Source organism: Falco rusticolus, chromosome 13 (assembly GCF_015220075.1).
Source record: "Falco rusticolus isolate bFalRus1 chromosome 13, bFalRus1.pri, whole genome shotgun sequence".
NCBI lineage: Eukaryota > Metazoa > Chordata > Aves > Falconiformes > Falconidae > Falco > Falco rusticolus.
In genome coordinates, this window is record NC_051199.1 from 9711053 (window position 1) to 9733221 (window position 22169).

A 22169-nucleotide genomic window follows, 5' to 3' on the forward strand; every position below is an offset into this window, starting at 1 on the left:
GGAAAGAATTTCTCCCTAATATCTGATCTAAATCTGCCCTCTTCCAGCCTCCAGCCATTCCCCTTGTCCTGTCACTCCATGCCCTTGTCAGAAGTCCCTCCCCAGCTTTCCTGCAGGCCCCTTTAGGTACTGGGAGGCTGCCATAAGGTCTCCCCGGAGCCTTCTCTTCTCCAGGCTGAACAGCCCCGACTCTCTCAGCCTGTCTTCCTAGAAGAGGTGCTCCAGCCTCTGATCATCTTTGTGGCCTCCTCTGGACTTGCTCCAACAGGCCCATGTCCTTGTTACGTTGGGGGCCCCAGAATGAAACACAGTACTACAGGTGAGGTCTCATAAGAGCAGAGCAGAGGGGGAGAATCACCTCCCTCGACCTGCTGGTCACATTTCTTTTGATGCAGCCTGGGACACGTATTCATCAGATGTTGTTTTGTTGACATGTTTTCAGTTTATATTGTATCAACCTTTTTACAATTTGCACAAAACAAAATCTTTGTCAGGGATCATCTTCTCCAGCTGTTTTTTATTGCACCTGAGATTATGATCTTCTGTTCACATCATTATTCTCAGGGGAGTGTATGGAGGAGGGGGGTAAAGTTTTCATGCAGCAAGAGAGGTCAAATCTCTTCTCACAGGAAATACCTACTGTCTTCCAAGAACTATAAACTAAAACTAGATTTGAAAGTAGGATTAAGACATTTGTTGCAGACATGAACAATGGTGGTCCACAAAGCACCTGGAGAAAAAGCCATGAAGAGATCATAATAAAAAGAACACAAAAACCCCAAAAAAACTAAACGTAGGGGAGGCAGGGGTGGGAAGAGAGAATTTGCCTTTGAACAGAGTTTTAAAGTCTTGTTGCCAATTGTTTCCTGGATGGCTGTGTGCAAGTTCTTTCACCCCTTTACACTTCTCTGCTCCCTGGTTTGTGCACAGTGTGTGTGTGTGTACATATATATATATATATACACACACTAATAACTGCCCTTGTGAATTGCATTGAGATCTATAAAGAATGAAGTATGGTTAATAGATAACTAGCAATATCACATTTAAGCACATCCTTCTAATTCCAGCTCTTCTCATACCATCATTCTCTACAAAAAGTCACCTCAAGCATCTGTTATTTTTTTAAAAAAGCAATAGTTTCAAGTGATTACATTTATAATTTCAATAATGTAAGAGTTTTACAGTAAGATACCATGCACCCAAGAATTCATTACTTTTGCTTGCAGATTTTAATAGAAATACACCGTGAATTATTTAAGCTAAATGAAACTTGTCAAGATAAATTAATTTAGTACATGTTGTGATGCGGTATATTCTGGCTTTAATTGTGTTTGCTACTTACTGAGTATAGTGATTTGTAAAGTCCAGTAATACATTTTCCCAGATATTAGAAACAAGAACCTTGGGAATGTTGTATCATTTTCATTACTCAGATTTTTTACTTGTTTTTTGATAAAAAGTTAAAGCTAGGTTATTGCACTAAAAAAAACCAAACAAACAAGTAGTGAAAATATTGAAGGGTTCAGAGGATTTCTCATGTACCTCTTCTAATTCAGCTCTAGTCAGCAGTACCTAGGAGTAATCCCAGGTTGATGTGTTTTCAGAAGCTGCTGTGCAAAAATTGTGAGATTCCATTTGTTACTGTTTAATTCTCATCACAAAGTAAGAACAGGGTCCCAGGAAAGTCAGTACAAATTTTGCTTCTGACATGAGCAAAATAGAAGACTCAATCCATTGCTTAAATATAGTTATTAGTGCCACGTGAGATGTCCTGGGGGACCCCACCTGGCTCCAGCTGACAGTCTAGCAGTGCCTGAGTTTCCTGAGTAGGTCCTGTTCCTGTACCTGTCAGCCTTATGGGGAATCCTTGGATGACTGGGACACCTAAAATAGCACTGAGCTCTACTTTAGATCACTGAACTGAGCCCAGGATGTCTCCCATTAGACGTTCCAGATTGATGGTGCCTTACACAGATACTGTTGTACATGTCTGCTGACAGCCCCAACCTAACAGATCTGATGGCATTCCTAACATAAAAATAAACATTAAGATATTTATATATAATTTACATATATTTATATACAAATATTTTTTAAAAAAGCTGCACATTTGAAAGGAATCATCCTTTCCATTCAGTTATGCCATTAAGTCTCACAAAGGCTACATACCAAAAAATCACAACCAATGCTATACAGGTAAAATTTGTATAAATCTCTTTTCCAAAATGTTTTGCAGTGTAATTTTCTGGAAGGATCAGGTTGCAGAAAGCAGGATTCACTTTTGGAAGTTCTATACTCTGTATTGCTGAGAATAACATTTGCTTCTAAAGAAAGAATTCTATGTCATTGCTAGCTTGTGAGAGAGATGTGGTTGTTCACTTTTATCAGAATGGGATAGTCTTCCAGTTTTTGCTCATTTTAATGGAATCTGCGAGTTCTCTGCATGTCTAGAAACCAGACAATCTATTTTTCAGTTTATGCTAGAAATGAAGCCTGTATTGAGTTTTCTGGGTAAATTAATCAAGAAAATAACCTCATTATCAGGAAGGCAGCTCAGTTTAGGAAGAATGATGCAACAGTCTTCCAGAGTCAATTAATACTCACTATCCAGGACAACAACATTTGAAACTCCAACAGTGCTAAAAAGCTGGAATTATATAATAAAATAAAGCAATCAAGTTTGTTTGGATGAACTCAGAATCAATTTTTTTTCCAAGAAAAGTAATGCGTATAGCACATACAATCTAAATTTCAAAATTGAATTTAAAAACTACTCTTTGGAACAAGTCTATAGATAGAGCAGTCATACAGTACTGTCTGAATAGTCCATAAGGCATTAACTTTTTTTCTTAGAGGTCGTTCAGTTCAAGAAGACTGATTCACATCTTGGTACAAGTAGAAACTTCATAACTTTGGCAGAAAAACACAGCGTTTAAATTTCTGAAAAGCCGTACACTCTTCTTGAGAGTAGGTATATTTAAAGATGCTGAATCAGGTTCTCTGTTTACTACAGTTGTCTTTATGCTGTACCATCTTCCCTTACCTTATCCACAAACTGAAGAGGTCACTCCATCATCATTGGACATAAGAGAGCACACCATGTTCTTCTTATATCTGACTAAATTCAAGCACAGACGATCTCACCCAAAGCAAATGTCATGTGCAGACCCAGTGTGCCTAAACATCAGAGCTGAGTTACATGGTCAGTCAGAGCAACCTGACAGTGCTCTGGATTGCCCTCTGCAAAGTGAGCATTCCCATAGTGTCATTGACACTATTACTGCAGAGCTGTTTGCTCCTTTTTTCTTCCCATTTTTTTTTCTTTTTCCAGTTTCATGTATTCCTTTAAAGACTTCTCCTGCTCTCACCCCCCTCACAGCACTTGCTGGTGGCTGATAGAAAAGTGACTGGCCTGGTACAGAATAAACTCGCCTTGCATCTCAAGGAAAATAAGACACCAAGATAGACATTTGCCTTGCATCTCAAGACACAAATGAGGTAGACTCTAAAATTATAAACACGAATCTCCAGGTTTAGAAGAGAGGTCCAGGGGTTTTCACCAGTAATGAATACCTGTACAGCAAAAAATGAGGGAGGGATATTGCCACATACAAATGGGATATTTTATGCTGAATGAAAGGGTGGTCATAACATGTTGATAAGTCTAGCTGCCAGGAAATGGAAGGAGGAACAAAGAAAACATTGTGATTCACAACAAATCAACCTTCTCCAGTATATTGGGAATGTATGGGATGAGCTCTAAAGTGATTACATTTCCTCAACATAAATGCTAGGAAAAGGCATGTTGGGAAAGGCTGAACTGGTCTCGTTCTTTGGAAAAAAATAACTTGCATTATAACAACTTTTTAACGTTTATATAATAGGTTTTCTTATGAAGAAACCCCAAGTTCTGCTCCTGGGTTGGGAAGCAGTAGTCCTAGTACATGTTGGTTTATGAGAGGAAATAGAGAAAAGAATACCATATCCAATTGATACTTCAGGGAGATTTGAAGGAGAAAGAATGCATATTTGGAATTAGGCCAGGACACTGGGGCTACTACGCCCTGTCCTACAAAAAGAGCCATTGGACTGTTAATAACCATAAGCAATCAGGCGCCTGGTTTTACGTCTGATCAGCGAGATTACACTATATATTCATTTAACTCACGCTTGCTTTTAAGTTCTCTCAGCTTCTATGGCTGGTGGGTTTAATTCTTTGTCTATCAATAAAGTGTGTTCCTTTACTTTTTATTCATCAGAAACCTGTAGCTGACTCATCTAGTACTACAGTGACCAAATCGTAAATGAAGAAATCCTGCACTGACAGAGAAAACAGATCAAGCAGCTTAACGTCCTCTTAAGATTTCTTATGTCTCTATACCATTCCTCATTTTACAGGCTTGAGATTTTTCTCAGATAAGATCTCTCTGAAATCATGAGATTCTTTTAAAATAGATTAATTCTTTTTTTTTTTTTTTTCCCCAAAATGGTGGTACACAGTAAAATTCAGACTTTTAAATACATGCTGATGAAGAGGACAAAATGTATACACACTAAAACAAATAAATTATTTACTTTACTGCCTTGATAAGCTGTGACAAACTTTTCCAGTTTTTGAGGAGTTTCTCAATCTTCTGTCTCCATTATTAAATTGCTAATAGATATAGCAATAAACTAAGAGTAAAACCAATGTGAGAGGGTGGGGAAAACTAGCATTTAATTGCTTCAGGAGATAATGTTCCTCTAATCTAGCAAGCTAAAAACAAGTTGTAAGGTTTTTGAACAGAAAATATCAGTTAGGAAGTAGTCTGGAGAAAGAATCCCAGTCATGTGTGCTCTAAGCTTCAAATTTGTTTATTTGTTCTGTAGTCCATATTTTATAAAACAGTTGCATTGAAAATTCAAATCTTCAGAAGTGCCTGAAGATTAATTCTGTGGAGCTCAGAAGCCTTCCTGTTTTGACTTTTCTTCAGAAACACATCCATTATACTGTCCAACTCTTACAAAGCAATATTTTCTAAGAGGACACCAATAAGCTCTCTTGCCATGTATGCTTCAGCTGTTCTGGGAAGGAAACCTGCATTTTCCAGTATTCAGCTTGAATGACAGCTTTCAGAGACCATTCTACAAACACTGTAAAAAGCTGTGGTTTTGAAGACATCTCTAGTTAGGTATTCTAAAATTTCTTGTGCTTTTTTGCAAAGAGCTTGCATATAGTTATTGCAGTGTAGTTGACAAACTATGAAGCCACATAATTTGATCAAGGCACTAGCAAATCACAAGCTTGTTTTAAAAGTCTAGTGTCATCCAAGTAAGACCTAGGCCACTTCATCACATAACATTAAACACACAATAAACCCCAGTCAAATGAATGCTCCCTTTGAAATAAGCTGCCTCAGTTAAAAAAAAAAAAAAAAAGTTTAGTCCTGCACATTCCTTACCTGGTTCATGTCTGTTATTCCACTTGGATAATACAGTAAATTTCCAGACCATGCTACACTTCTCAAAATTTTGGTCTGTCACCTTCCTTGTTAGCTCTGTAATAGGAATGAAGCATGTAGTAACCGGTAAGACCAGATCACTAAACGATGCTATTTTAAAAGCTATATCTATAACGTTAACACCAGAGGGTAGAATTCAGGTTTCTGAATTAAAAAAAAAAAAATAAGATTAACTCTAACTGTTGTGTTAAATTACTAATTATATATTTATTTACATACCATGAGTACTGTTAACAGTCACACATCCATACTGTCCATAACATTTGCATCAAATCAGGAGGGTTATAATAAGGTCGGAGCAATATTGTGATACTCTTTGTTTTCAGAACTGAAGAACCCATCAGTTAGACACTTCTGCAAGAGACACGGGTTGAATTCACACAACCACTGTTTTCTGTGCTATTAGGGGTTTCATCTATATATGACTTCCAAAAACCCACAATCCTGCAAAGCAAAGCATATGAGCGGCAGCAGGACAGATCAAGGACAACTGTCTCTTTTCTACTTCTGTGAAAATTATGAGGGGAAAGTCCATTTAAGGCAGCACATTACGTTCATTTAGCAAATGGCACAACTAAAATGAGACTCAAAAAAAGTCAAAGCTGGGAACACACCCTGTCTGTAGCCTGTAGCACCCTGTAGCACCACTGAAAGTACAAAGCCTTGGGAAAAACAATGGTAGAAGGACCTCTTTATGTATTTCTTTTCACATAGTTACCTTTCTCTTAGGATAATTTATCCTATGTTGAACACATCAAGATTTTGCCTGATCATGAAAGTTAAACCACTCTAGGCGAGTGCAGTACAGAATACAGACCACCTAGAAATAGTAAGTATTGCAAGTACAAACCAAGTTGCCCCAGCTGAGCACTAGACCACTGAAACAGAGTATGCTGAAAGACTCCTTTTGGTCTTATCTATACTAATTAATAGAAGAATAAGAGATACTTAATGCTTATGGTCTCCAGATTTGGATGAAGCTATCTAAACTAATACTCTAAAGTTTTTATTTATATCAGCATGATTTCCAGCACCATCTACAGAGGACAGTTATTTGCACAAGGATCCAGTGCATCAAAGAAACAGAGACCACACTGCAGGATGTTCTTTACACAAATATGCACTCTCTAGATTTCTATAGACACAGGTACTTCTACCACATCCCAAGCAAAAGAAAAGTAGTGGGCATCCAAAGCAGCTTCACAACAGATACATATTGTACTGTAACAAAAACATTCTGATTGCATCTAAGTGGGCAAGCATTGCAAATTATCTGAAGCAACAACTTCACTCTTGTTAGCAACGTTCTGAGCTATTTATACTTACACTGATTGTTATCCTGTAGTCCTTGCCAAGAAGCATTTTGAGAGCCTTTTAGCCACCATTCGTCAGCTCTTCAAGAGCTAGGTCAGATGCTGAATATATATAAACAACCCTTTTGTGCTTGAACTTGAAAGGGAAATCAGTCATCTGTATATGATCTGTGTTACAGCAAAATGTAATTTTTTCCCCTGACAACGTGTTTATGGTTGTTAAGTTATCCTGATTGCCAAGAGAAATTTGTTTTCTGTGGAGAGTTCTGTAGCGTAAAATGTCACCTGTTTTACCCAACCCCCTCTTCATTCCCTTTTCAACTGATTCACAAATTAAGTTGACCCTCTGTTAGGTTGAAAAAATAAGATTCCTGAAAATTAAGAGTCTGGCACAATCCTATTCTAAGAGTCCATTTATCTTGTCTTTCCTACAAAGATAGTTTGCAGATTCTGGCAAAGATCCCATTTCCAGTAATAAAAATCCCCAAGGACTTCTGGTACCTAAGACCTTTTGTTCCTGGATCCTAACCACATTACTGTGATTAAACTATTACAGAAAATATTATTATTTGTATTTATTACAGTAAAAGGGAAAGAGCACAAAAATACTTGCATATTAAGTGCCGGATAATATTGTCACTGATGCATCTGAAGTGGCTTTGCAAGCCATAGGTTAAGTTCAAAGGTATTTTTTCTCTCTACACGTTGCTTTGTTACTTTGATCTGAGAGGGGTACTGGTATATCACACGCAGCATAGTCTTTGACTGCCCAGCAAAGTCATGGAATAAGGCAGACTATACAGAGCACGGAAATTAATCAGATTCTATAATCATCCATAAGTAGGTGCTGCCTGATACAATCATCTCTCTGCAAACTATCTGAAATTCAGCATTGGTTGTTACACATAGGTGTATAGTCTATAACCTTACCTTGCTTAATCTGTGCCTCACAGTGAATAAATTCTGAGGTACATGCTCCACATCCATTTGCCAACCAGTATTAATGTACATGTGCACCTCTCCCTGCCACTGGCAGGATGAGGTTTTCCTGGTGACCTCGAGCTTTTGCATTCCAAACATGAAGACCACTGTCTTCCCTGTAGCTCCAACTCACTCCAGTAAAATCTTTATAACAAACTGCTTCATCTTTCTCGGTGTTGAAGGATAAAGTGTGTGTGAAGAATTGCATGCCTGAAACTATTTCTGAGCACTGAGCAGTTTTGCAGATGGGGCTAGGAGGCTGTTCAAAGTTCTTGTGACATTTCCCTTTCTTTTAACCACAACTCCATTCACTAAGCAGTATAATCTTCATTTTACCATGGGGTACGCTAATGTAAAGCCACTTTGTCAGCAGGCAGGTGACACCACAATTGAAATATATATCAGTTCAATCATTCACAAACCAATGTGTGTATTCCTCCTAAGATTTAATGTCATTTTATCAATGCAGTCCTTACTTTGCAGTTATTGATACTGAATTCCAACATGATTACAAAATCACATTTTTCACTTTATTATATTTTGAATGTTGAAGGGGTTTCCCCTTTATTAAATTACACTATATTAAGAGAGTCTGAAAATCCTCTGATGCATGACCAAGGACATAGTTCCATCTGTTTTGTTTTTCTCATTCATGACATAAATGATTCTGTTTTAACCAGTACATATATATTATCACTTTAATTCAACTTCATGTCTGTCGGGTTACATCATTTCTGATGTGTGGATACTCTGCTACAGAGCTTTGCAAAGCGATTTAAGTTTAAAGTAAAACCAGCTTTTTGCATAGCTCAGGTGTTTGGAAATGAGATACGGGTACTTAAGTTACCAGTTTTAATCGAACACATGGCACAAAACCATATCAAAACCTGGCAAGACCAGTCTGGCTAAAAATAATTCTTATCTGAAAGTTGCTTGGTAGCCTATATAAAATGAATGGATTTCCTAGCAGTTTCTTAGTAATGCAGGTGTTTACACAACCAGAGCTGCTAGCACCATCGGTAGATTGTCAGCAGTCTTACCCAAATTCCAGGTGTTTAGTCTTGAACTCAAATACTGTACAGTAGACCAGGAGAAACTCTGTTCTATGTCTTAGAGTCACACCATGCAAGTTTATTGTTTCTATCACAAAAAACAAAAGACTGTGTAAAATGAGAGCAAGACTTCATGGCATTACATGTTGTACAAACACACATGTGCCTAAAATGAAGAGGGATTAATCCAAAATGAACTGAAACTTAACTTAGGAATCTAATAATCTTCAGCACTTTCAGGAGACACCTATGGAAAAAGTCAGACTGCAGTAAGCTGAATCACCTCCTAGAAGTACCTGTCTGTCTCTATGAAGCACCCAGCAAGCAGGCATACGTATAGCTCACAATAAGGGAACAGTCCCCAAGCTTCTTTGTCTAACAAACAAGTCTTCTAACCTAGAGTTCTCTACATTAAAAAAGAAGAAACAGACCATGTGAGATGAATTTAAAATTTCAAAGCTAAGCTATGGAGATTCATTGACCCAGACTGCTACACTCTCTGGTGATGGTACCACATTATCTCCTTGGTTCCTTTGATACAAATGTTGCCACATAGCAAAAGAAGAATAAGAATGCAGAAATCCAGGAGGATTTACTAGAAATATCATGTGAATACATAAATATTTTTAAAAAGGTTCACTTATTTCCTTGTGGACATTGCACTGTATTAATGACTATCCATTGGGTACTGAAAATAAAAAATAATCATGCTTATGTTGATCAGGGTATTCTGCCATTTCCTGTACAAACAGCACCTCCAGAAGCACACTAAATGAGGAACTAAACCACCACTGGTATATGAGGACATTGGGGAGAAGAGCTTTCATTAGTCACTGACCCTACCTCACCACAGAACAGCAGGCAATCCAAAGGCTTTTTTAATGGCTTATCATTTACAACGCGCAAGCTCAACATACAGACTAAGAAGTATTACCCTTCGTTTTGTTTTCAGGGAAAAAAATAAACAAAAAAACCAAAAACCTGCCATATCTTAGTTTTAAGGTTCAGAAGTGTATCATTGTAACAAAGAGGCCTGTTTCTTGCCTGCAACAAGGGGTGTTCAGATAGGAAAGCAGAGAGGAATAAATCACCTCCTTGCACAAAAATAACTTCAGTTATTTGCAGGATCTAAGCTGAAGCAGTGAAATTCTCATTTCTTCTCCTTTCGTGCCCAGGTGAAGGTTTATACCCTCATGACACTTTAAGGAATTCTCTTTCAACAGCAGATATCTTCTATTTGTAATGCTGCAGCTACATAAATGTGCGTGACTATGAATGTACATGTAAATTTTTGTTTTTCCATTAATGCTGCAGGTAGAAATTGACAGACTTGGTCTCCTTTCCCCCTAGACCAGTGATATTAACAGGCAACACACATTTACACCTCTCCAGAGATGGTGATTTTGCAGTTGAATGGCAATGAGGACAGCCCACAGCAGCAGAGGAAAGCCTGGACAATGGCAGAGGCTGGGTTCATGTACACCTCTATTTCAGAGAATAAATTATAAAACCATAAGTATGTGAGCTCTGAAGTTTAAAGCACATTACCCTTTCTCCCAGTTTAAACTACAATTAGATTAAAGCAATTTAGCTTGAGACAGAATTTCTCACTAGTACAGGAACAAAAATTAAATGTATCTATGCCCCCCATTCCCTCTCTGCTTCTTTCAGCACTTTTGCACTCCTGAATAGAAGAGAAATTGCTATCTCTATAGCACAGCAATTCTTCACGTTCTTAGTTCAGTTGGGCACAGCCATGTAAGAATGAAGTAATAAAATGAATTATTTAAGAGATTACAGACTATATATAGCAATATGCAAGGGTCTTAATGTTTTTTAACGTTTTAATGCACATTCTCCCCCCCCCCCCCCCCCCCCCAGCAAAGAACAACAGCATTGTTTAAAGCTCTGCACAAATATAGGCATTGCACTGAAATCACTTTGGTGGGTTTTGGGGGTTTTTCTACCAATATAACAAAGAGTAGAATTTGTTCCATTAGCCCTGATATTTAAGGTCATTTTTACAAGTATTTGCTCAGAGATTGTGCTTCCCAGCTGTCCTCATTGTAATTTGCTTTGCTAATGTCATCAGAGGTTGCTGAAACTTGAATACGGGATGAAAAAACAGCAAAAAGCAGCTTGCTTTAAAGGTAGTTCTTTAACCGAAATGTAGCTTTTTGTTTTGAGGTTTCGGTATTCTATGTAACTCTCTTTAATAATTTTGAACTCACACATGCATAAGCAACATAAAATCATCATCAGGGTTATTACCTAGGAGACACAGGTGGGTTGCTCTCCTAAAGCAAGTACCATTTCCCAATCCATTACTCCTTCCTGTAACTCTATAAATAATTAAGACAATATGCCTGTTTCACAGGAACGACTTTTATCATGTGCCATCTACAAAGGCCTCCACAGCTTTACTGCACACCAGAGTGTGTGCTACAAACTGTACTGCTTTGATTTTCCGTGTGTATGTGGAAATGTTTGGCTCAAACATAAAAACATAAAGTGGCATGCACTGAAACTGTAAGTCTTCAGTACCTCCACTTGTAAACTAGTTTTACAGCTGTAAATTAAAGGGATTTAAAGGCTTTTGTGCAGATGCTAATAAATTCCATTCACAAAATATTTTTTCCTCTCCCTTACAGAACTCTCCCATGTGCTTTCACGTGATACACCTGTCCTCATTATGTGGGCATACACCACTGTCCTGTGATAAAGCATTCCTTCATCATAGAATAATTAAATGTCACATTTCTCTCATTCCTCTTGATTACTGAGTAAATACCTCATAGCAACAAAACAAATTGCAGTAAATGGACTGTACACAGTAAGGTACACTTCAATATTCTGAACAATATCTGACCACAACAAATTAAGACATTTCCATTCAGCATGAATTAGCGCACACATAAATAAGAAATTATATCTGTAACAAAGATAAGTTTATACTTTTCCTAATTTTGTGTAACATGTATGATATACAATGTGGAATAAAAATAGTTAAAGACACGTATATTTGAAGCATTGAATCTTGTTCAGCACACTGTTTGGAATGGTTACACAAGCTGGTTTGTGACTGAGGCACAGCCTTAGAAACAACAAATGATGAAAACTTACATCAGTTGAAAGCATTGGCTTTTGTTCAGTTGCATAAAGCTAATATAGCAGGATGTATTCCTGTACGAGTATATGGCAAATGCATGAATATGATTGACAGAATGAAGTATAAAACAATAGTTCCTCATTCTTTTTTGTAATATTTCTCATGCATAGCTCAAGGCAGCAGTAAGCTCCCTTCCTTCCCTTTAGAAAAAGATTATTCAGGTTTTAGGATGATCTCTTAATCTGCTGGTGCTGTGGGTTTAACTGGAAAAATGACGACTGCTGTCTAGTCTGTGAGCTGGGGAGGGCACCATCACAGCACTGAGCTGTTACCAGGAGTTCTGTACTGGGAATACCTCTGTGGATATCCTTGAAATATCGTAATGAAATCCTTCAAACATGCAAACTAAGGTTTGCATTCTATCGTTGGTAGTTGTGAGAAGGATAACCAAAGGTTCGGCCAACTGGACCCACGCAGCGTCTATACAAGCAGAAGACATGTCCCAAAGAATAGGCAGATAGATGCAGAGTGTACCATATTGATTAGCTTCAGGCATTTATATACCTGCACTGGATCTGAATTGCATTCCCATCCACTGTGACGAGTGTAGGGAGGTCAGTCAACCCCTAAACTGTGCACTAACTAGGTTAGGTATTGTGAATACACTGTTCTCCTTCCACATTCACCTGAACTCCATTCTTCACTGTGTCTGGTTAGGATGCTGGGCTGAACGTATGCAACATCAGAGTGCTGCATAAAAAAAAAAAAAAATATATATCTCAAAGATGTAGGGAGGAAATTAACCTTTAAGCAGCCTGTTCAGTTTATCAGCCTCTTAGGCTACTATACACACCAGAAATTTCTGCCAGTGCATCCCAGCTGGTGGAGAAGATATCTCTGCAGCCAGGTGAGTTCCCTAGGCTGCACAATTATGCTTTATATCAGGATCTAGGAACATGGAGATTTTTTGCCTTACTGCTGCCCCCAATTTAGCCAAGGTAAGGTAGGGAACCCATGTTCCCTACCATAATCAGTGATTGCTAAGGGAACATACAACATTTGCACAAAGGAAAAACAGACTGTCTTTGAAGACACAACCCCACTAATGACAGGAGACAAAAGGACACATCATAAATATGGATATTGGTTTTTGAAATAAGTACAATAATGCATTCACAGTTGAGTAAGCACATGAAAGACCAGCAGCGCACAGACAATGTTCAGGTCCTTTGCACAGAAGTGAGTTTACCCAGAAAAGAGAAATGTATTTCCATAAGCGGTTTTAATTTGGAGTGTTTTAATTGTTGGATGCACTTGTTTAGAGACATAGGTACTGTTTCTCTTTCAGAAGTTCTAAACATATAACACATTCCCCGCCCCTTGTAATCAGTGAGGTTACAGTGCCATAGGAGAGATCACAAATACGGACAGAGCATGATTTTTTCAGTGTCATTAAGTGAGGACAAATTCTAAAGTCAGGAGAGAACAGTCTTTTTCAAAAATGCAAGAGAAAGAGAAAGAAATTGATGCCGTTTAAATCACGCTTTATAAATGCTAACATCGTCACATTATCTTTATATCCAACTAAATTATGTGCGTTACACAGTAATAAGAGCTATATTTTCTGGAACAGGAAATCAGTAAAACAGTTTTCTATCAGACATTGCATCTGCTAGTGCCTCAGGACACTCAGACTGACTAATGCCAGTTAGGCTGATGTGTGACAATCATAGGCAAATTACATTTTTTCTGGTTGGTTTATTTTGTTTAAATTGTGTTAAGTGTATAAATTAAATAGCTTAAATGTATTCCTTCCAAAAAAATAAAGTTCTCCTACAAAAGCAAAAAGACTGACAGTCATGGAGTCCTCTAACTGGTGGGTGTATCTCCATGGAAGCTTGCACATTAAGCCATTTTAGTTGTCACTGAGTGCTACAATTATGTCACTTGGCTCTATATATTTATATATCTACCTCTGAAAACTACTGAGAAATCTGAGCAAACCTCCTTTAACTGAATAAATTGAAAACCCCAAGAAGAAATATAATTGCTTTGGGAAATTATTCCTAACCCTTAAAATTGTAACCATTCTCGTTGCTTTAATTAAGTGTGGTTTGGGAGAGTAGATGGCTCAAGAGATTGGTAATCAGCCATTGGTTTACCTCTAGTCCAGGTCAAGGACTCAACAAATGGGATGCTGAATTATTGCCTCTCACTAAAATGCGATTCCCTAATCACATTTTCCGGCCTAAGTGCTTGAATTCTTAAGAACCTTAGTGATACTAGTCCTCTAGCAAGCCTGAGTGAGAAATCAGGCAACGGCTCAGCTCCCAGACCACCTTTAAGCTCAAATTAAGTGTGTGTCATCCACTGGGCTGTGGGAAGCAGAGACCACAGAGAAATTCACTTCAGTCTGCAATCACTCTGGATCCACTGCCTTGTCTTTTGGACAGACAACGTTTCAGTCCCCGTGAAATAAGTGCAAAAAAGAGATTTAGAGAAAGATCTGCTGTTAGGTGGAAGCTCGACTTAGCTTCATTTATCTTTTACCCATGTCACGAATTCAGCAAGCAAATGGGTGTAGTTTATCCAAGCACTTAAAATATTTTCACTTTACAAGCAACCAACAAGCTCCTGTGCAAATGCATAAATGCTAACATCATAATCCCTTCTTAATCTGGCAAGGGGTGGATGTTTTCATCCTTTGGCATACTGAAAGGTAATATTATTGGAGAGTTATTTGCCCATTCCCTGGTGATTGAGTCTGCAGCATTCAGAATTTAACTATGGAAGTGGAATTCTTGCCTTTCAGGGTTTATTTACAGATTTTGCCAGATGAATGTGTAACCTGTGAACTATAATTAGGGATTTCCAGCTGTTACCAGAAAGCTTGGAATGCACAGCTTGCAAGCTTTGAACATATTTAAAAATCACTACTGGTAATCCTAAAAATGTTATTAAACTACTTGGGATGGAATAGCATACATTTAAAGGTGTATTAACCCTTTAGTCACTACAATTATAGCATCTGTCTGTTATAGACTATATGTGGAGACCTTTGTGTGTCTGTGAGGTATTTAAGCACAGTCTAATTCAAACACCACCAGCTCAGTATTGTATTTCTCTCATCTGCCCACTGGGAAAAACTGGAAATCCCTGATTTTTGTTCTGAACTGATCGAAAATAATTTTGTGGAGCCTGGAAGAGGCAGCCTTGGTCCTTTATTTAGGTATGTAGCTAGAAGAAACACTGAATAGAAGAGGAAAGAATCATCTCCATCCATTCCTCTATGTACTGCATTAATTACCTATTTTCCAGAAACCTTTAATTCAGAATGTTTACTGCATTTCCTACAGTACCCATTATAAGAGTTATTCCTCAACAGGTTTTGTTTTAAATACAATTTACACAGCTCAACATTCTCCAAAATCAAATCTTTGGAGAGTAGCCTGACATTTAGCTTGTCTGAAGACAAATTTGCTCTAAAAAACAACCAAAAAAAATCAACAGAAAAAGTGTTTATATCAACTAGAAAACCCAGATCTGAATTATGAAACTTTTTGAGAAGACAGATCTTAGGATATGGAAAATTGTTCTAATATTTTGGTTCATGACCAGCTCAAGCACTATTCGACATAAAAACCCACAGTTGTACCTTTACTACTTCCCAAACAAAGAACTGGTGAAGGACCTATTTATTTTTTTACTGTGTACAAAATTTTAAGTTCAGAGATGTTTGAGTTCTACACCTCAGTATTAGTTAAGAGGACTTTGTGTCTACACAAAAAGAGATCACCTAACTTTCCAAAACTCTCTCCTGCCTAAATGAACTCTTCAGCTAGGAAAAAGTGTATCTTCAGAGTAAGAGAGAGAAAAACCCAAATGACATTCTTGTTAAGAGGCAGGTCTGAATGGTTTCCATCACGGGAAACCATGATAGCTTCATTCCAAAATCCAGCCACAGTCCTGATTAACATATACTCTGAGACCATACACGTAAGTTCCCAGTGCTGGCCGCTTCAGTTTGAGCCATCTAGTTTATTATTTTTTCTCATCTGATTTCTAGTCAATATTTCCAGAGAGACATAAAACAAAAGCAATCAAGAGGTCCTTTTAAAAAATACAGACATGTGTAAGCTTCCATAAATTTTTTTTTTTTTCCTCATGTTACTAAGTACAGCAATTCAAGCTTTGGCTGTCTGCCTAAAATTACAGTTTCCTTAAGTTTTAATTCAAACTTTCATCTATAAAATTGATTGTGCCATTAAAATGAAAGTGACATAGTTACCAACTACTCTCTATAATTAGATACTGTTAGGTGCTTCCTGTTACTTGAAAAACATTCTTCATTTAATATACAGAGAGAGGTAGTGTTGACTAATGAGCTGCTCCATTACTAACTTTTACCATTTAGTAGTAATAGTTTTATCAGAGCTGCAAACACTTTTGAATAGCTAGAACTTTGTTTTGAGAGCTGAGCTGAAATGTTCCAAATACAGTAAAACTCTGGAGCACACATGCAATATGGATTCTTTGTTCACCTCCTATACAGGCTGAAAGAGACAACCTAGACATAAATGGCCATTTGTTCTCATTACTGATCCCAAAGAATATTGTGAAAGAATGCAGAAATTAATCTAAGTATCCTGGCTATGTGCCAGATTGGATAACTACATCCTCTACCTTAAACATCTCTATTTCTCTCCACTCTTTAATTTCATTTTAATAAATTACTCATTTCCCCAGTTATAAAACACTGCCTAGTGCTGCTGAGGAAGAAAGACTATCACGTTCCTCTCCAAGGATGGCTGCAGAACAAGCCTTACCTCCCCAGGGTCAGGCTGACTGGGGAGACAGCATCCCACCCACTTGAGTTGCTCCTCAATGGGAAATGCTGACTAAACCTAAGAGACAAGCAAAAGCTGGGAAGACCAAATCTGAAACAGTACATGAAACCTCTATAGGTAGGAGAATGTTCCAGCCTAGGAGGGGAAAGAGCTCACTGCCATATAAAAACACAGATTGTGTTTGCAGTTGTGGAGCCATATTCTCATCAGACTTTGAACATCTTTAACTTCAGGCTGTGGCCACACATTCTTAATTTCAGCTGTGTCAGCAGAAGAGGCCCCAACAGCCTATGTCCCCATCATAGCTTCCCTCTACCCTCTGGCTACTGCTCTCTTAGACCTCCCAGCTAAGCTACTTCTCCGAGTGCTTGTTTCAGCCAAAGTAAATCTGATTAGCATAAACAGCTTAATAACAGGTCTTTGCTAACACTAATCCAGTCCATGTTGACCGGAACAGGGTTAGAGAAAAGCGTAGCTCAGCTGCTAGATACCAGAGGACAGTGTATTCTTTCAGGGTGACAAAGACAGCCACCTGGAGGCTAGTCTTTTCTTCCAGCTTATCTGCAGCCAAAGAAGGATCTAAAGACAAGCATTACTGTAGACATAGCCAAAAATGTATAAAGCAGGATGCTCTGGCATTAAACTGGAAATCCCATCTCTTGTCATAAAGCAGAGTTCAGATGATTAAATTTATACAGAGGTAACGTAGCCACACGTAAGGGCACAGAAATATTGAAACATAAGTCTATAAGATCAAACTACTGTTTGAAGAGATCTGACTTTAATAACAGAGGTCTTTCAAAAACCTTTTATACCTCTTATCATATTTTGTTGGTTGAACTGAAGTTTTCCACTGTTGCCACATCCTATTAACACTAGAAAAAAATACTAAGGAGGGAAGGGAAGTGATTGTCAAAGGTGAGCAGCAACAAGGAAAAAAAGAAAAAAGAAAAAAAGGACAAGAGCCAAATATATGTAGTTCAGTAAATAGCAGTGATACAGTGCAAGTAGCTATCCTGTTCTCTAACATCTAGTTCACATTTTCAAAAAGTGAAGTGTGCACCCAATTCCTAATCAGTTTTCTGGACTGTACAAACTGAATAATCCTGGCTACATGACCTTAGAGGAGACTATGCTTTTCAGTAGGATTGAGAGGTACAAATGTTAATGGGATGTGACAAACCAGAGAGGAAAGGAGTTGTCACTTTGCTGTTTTTCCTGGCTGGAGTAGAGGTGATCTTTCCCTGCCTTTCCAGAATTTGGCATCCAACACCAGGCTTCATAGCACTTAGAAGTTACGCTTTCAGCTCGTCAAATGGCCAGTGTATCAGATCCACTCAAGTTTTCCAGAAAGGACACAACACTCACAATGTTATTACTCCAAATAAAATGGCACCCTGGGTTTGTCAGCATTAAGTAAGCTCATTGAAACATCAGTTCAAGGCTGGAAATATTAGAAGCATATCCTAGCAAAAGAAGGTTGAATACTGAAGGTGGATTGCAAAGTTGGAAACAAGGTTACAAAATAAAACGTCAAGCGAAGAATTTAAGAGGACTCGTTCCTGAGTCCCTTCCAATTAAGCCTACATTTTTCCCTTTCTTTCTTTACAACAAACTCCCAAACTATTCACAAATCTTAGGCTAACAATAGCTCTGATAATTTATATTTGCTTCTACCTTTTCCTCATGAGCCTGGCTTTTCCCTTTCTTCTTTCAGTACAAGTAAAGCATTTGGTGACTGGTGCTGGAACCAATTCAAGGCAAATCAAACATTTAGGGTATCTCTGGAAAGGAAGACAGATAAAGGGGAAAGGGGAGTTAACTTTCAAGACTATTAAAAAAAACTTTTATGAATCCAGTATCATAGGAAACGTTCACTGGATGCACATCCTGTCTCTGGCTCAGTTTAAGCTCTCCACAGGGACCAAACACAGCACATTAATAATATAGATGACAGAACTGGCATGTAGAGTCTTTGTCTGAACTGTATTCCCTACTCTCTTCTTGTCAGCTTTGAGGCTTGCAACAAGTGGGTTGCTTCATCCATCACTCTCTTTTATATATCCACAACGCTAGATCCAGCAACTAAAACACTACTTCAGATATTTCTCTTAAGTGTGGCAATAGTACCAGAGTTTAAATAAAGATGTTTCTCATTTTCTTTTCTTTTTATACACTTTATGTTCACACCAGATTTCTATTGTTTCAGTCAGAAAGAAGTGACATTGATTTTCTTCCTTATTTCTCTGTATAGCTTTACCCAGGGCACCCAGTTTTTGATTTGCAGTGCCAGTGATCATGACTAAATGGATAGTTAATCCATTCTGTAAACTAGGATGGCAGCTCAGTTCCTTTACCCTTTCTTTCAGAAGACATTATCCATGCTATCATAGAAAGAAAATTCTCTTATGAAACCATAAAAGCCTGAAAGCTGCTTTCTAACTTTCACCCCTCACTTTCCCTAAGAGCAGCTAATGGTTCTACCTATGTGGGCTATTAATTGGCTCTTAGTATCAGAACAGCTAAGCTCCCCGCAACCCTTAATTGTAGTTACCCTCACCACACTCCTGAGGTAAAGCAGTGGTACAATTTCTGCTGTACTAATAGGAGGCACAAAGAGTCTGTATAACTCTCTCAAAGCATTCATGAGGTCTGTGGTTGAGGCAAGGTTTCAGTGTTCCCTTTGCAAGCCAGGGCTCTTTTCCCTTCCAGAACCAGGCAGCACAGAAGCAGGGGAACTTATTTGCTCCCTCCCCATCACCCTCCTGCTCTTCCAGTTTTGATGGATAGGAGGGTCATATATTGGCAGTTGTCTATAAACCCCTTATTTTGTGGGCAGGAGGAATAAATGGTTCTGTGTTGCTGAAGGAGATGTTGCTACCAGTTCAGCAAGTCTGTGAATACAATCATTTCCTGTAGCATTTCCCTCAACCCAGCTAAAGATTCCCCCAGCCACAGAATAGACACGAATAGCACTTCAGCCTCTCTGGAGGTCTGTCATCTTTGCCATCAGTTCATACTTTCAGGAAGAACCAGATCAAACATGCAAGAACGTGGTTTTGTATAACATTTGCCAGCCTCAATACAGACTTATAAGGAAACTTCTGGGTTTCTGGGCATTCTGTAGTTATGGCAACTTAACTTAAAAACGTAAGTGTCCTGTCACAACTGAGACCATTCACCATTGTACTGAAAAGCATTCTGTTGTACACTTGCATTGGTAGCAGGCTAAGCACTCCCATCAATAGTCCCATAAGCAGTTTTCACACTTGTACTATCCAATTTAGGAGGGAATGTTGGTTTCATCTCAATTATATACTGTAATCCTCTATTTAATCCCTTCTTTCAGGTTTTACTGAAATTTATTCTATTCAAACTCTGCCTTTGCTGTTAAAGATGTTACTATCCAGTATGGGCATATGCAGTGCACTACTTTCTTCTTAGATCACACCAGATGCTTTCTAGGTTATAATTATTCCTTAGGCAATTTTTCACATTTTTTTTAACAAATGAAAGTAAAACGCTGAGCAAATTGTCCTGCGGCACCACAACTATGTAAAACAAGTTTCCTAACCATTTGCATCCTCCATTCTTTAGTGCTCCTCTCCTTCACACCCTTTCAATATTACACCTGCCTTCTCTCTTAGTTCATAGAAAACTTTTTAAACCAGAGAGATTAGTAGTTGCTGCTGTCAAACTTTAATTACATGTGTGATGACTGTCCAGCTGGCTGCTGCTTTCTGGAATGGCTAAGATGCCAAGTTATAATCATTCCGCTTCAGGGGGGACATGCATTCTAGCCTCTTCTGAGCCACCAATATGCACTGCTAACACCTTTGGAACTAATATCCCTTTATTAAATTTGGCTGAAGACGGCCAGTGAGTTCCAAAGCTACTAAGAACTTAAAGATGGACAGATTGACAGCAGGGTTACATGTATTTGTCTTGAAAGCATATTGCATCTCCCCATAACAATTCAGCCATTAGCTGTCTCTAGATTCAAGACAATGAGACAGGTTTAATGACATTCCAGTACAGTCAAAAGACACACATTTTAAAAGCATATGGTCAATCAACAATGATTATCCTTACTACAGTAAAAGTCAGTGGATCTGGTTACTACTCTGCCTGGGGGTGGGTAGCCTTCACTTCTGTCAGAAGCACAAAGAACAAGTGTCATATGGAAGCTCCACATTTAGCTTGTTTTGAAGTTTAAAAAATTGTCCCACCTCCCACCATATCTATGAGATTGCAGTGCTTTCCACACAAGCACACAAACCCCATCTCTGCCTTTGCCAGCCCAACTAACTATAATGACAAATACATTCCAGTTGTCATTATAATCCTGACAGGGGCAGGCAGGGTAGTTTAGGTGAGCAGATTTTTAAAGTAAATCCCTCTTTAAGCTTTACTTAAAGGTTCAAAATTAGTTCCGAGTTAGCTTTTCATGTCCCTTTTAATTTCTTTCATCTTCTGAAAATCTTGCTTGTGATGAACAGAGAGAAGCAAGCATTTCAAGGAAGCTAACTCTGGTTTTCTTCAGAACTTACTACTAAAAACATTCCTAAAGCCTCCATTATTTCTCGTGTAAATAATAATGAACGTCAACCTTATCAGATCAAGGTTGTTGTGGTAATGATGCATCCACTGCCTCCAGATCTTGAGAGCCTCTGCAGTGAGGCCTATGCTGTTCAAGTAGGATATGATCTGATTGTAAGCAAAAGTACTTTCTAACTTTACACATTGACTTCCTCTGTTCTGCCAATATATCTTCCAAACACATGTATGTCAATAAGGTTGTCCAGGTATCACTGGGTAGGTACACAGAAAGCAGTGCAATCATACAATCAATATATATTTTGACTTGGTTCCCTGTGCTTCATAACTACATGGTAAGCAGAGACATGAGGGACAACACAGTACTCGACTGCTTTTTTATAAAAGACCTTAGAACTTCAACACATTTCTTAGAAGCATGGGAATTTACAGTATCCAGATGATAGCCAAAAACCAAGTTACACTTTATGTTTACTTTTTATTGAGATAAAGTTTTGAAAGACCATCTAAAGGGCTTTAAAAAAAAATGATGTAGGAGCAGTAGTAAATAGGGACACATACACTGATAACAACATAAGTTTTCTGTGGGGATATGTGTTAGCAGAGGTATTGGAGTGTACCAGTTTCTGACTGTAGCCTCTTCCTGTGTACCTCAAGCAAAGTGAATTTACCTTTTTTGCAATTTACCACACCACCATCAAAAAATCTGGGTATTGAACTTACAACCAGTGGTCAGCTCTGAAACAGAAATTGCAGTGAGGTAGCAGAGTATAGAGGAGTTTTCAGGAAAAGCAGAAGTGCTGCCA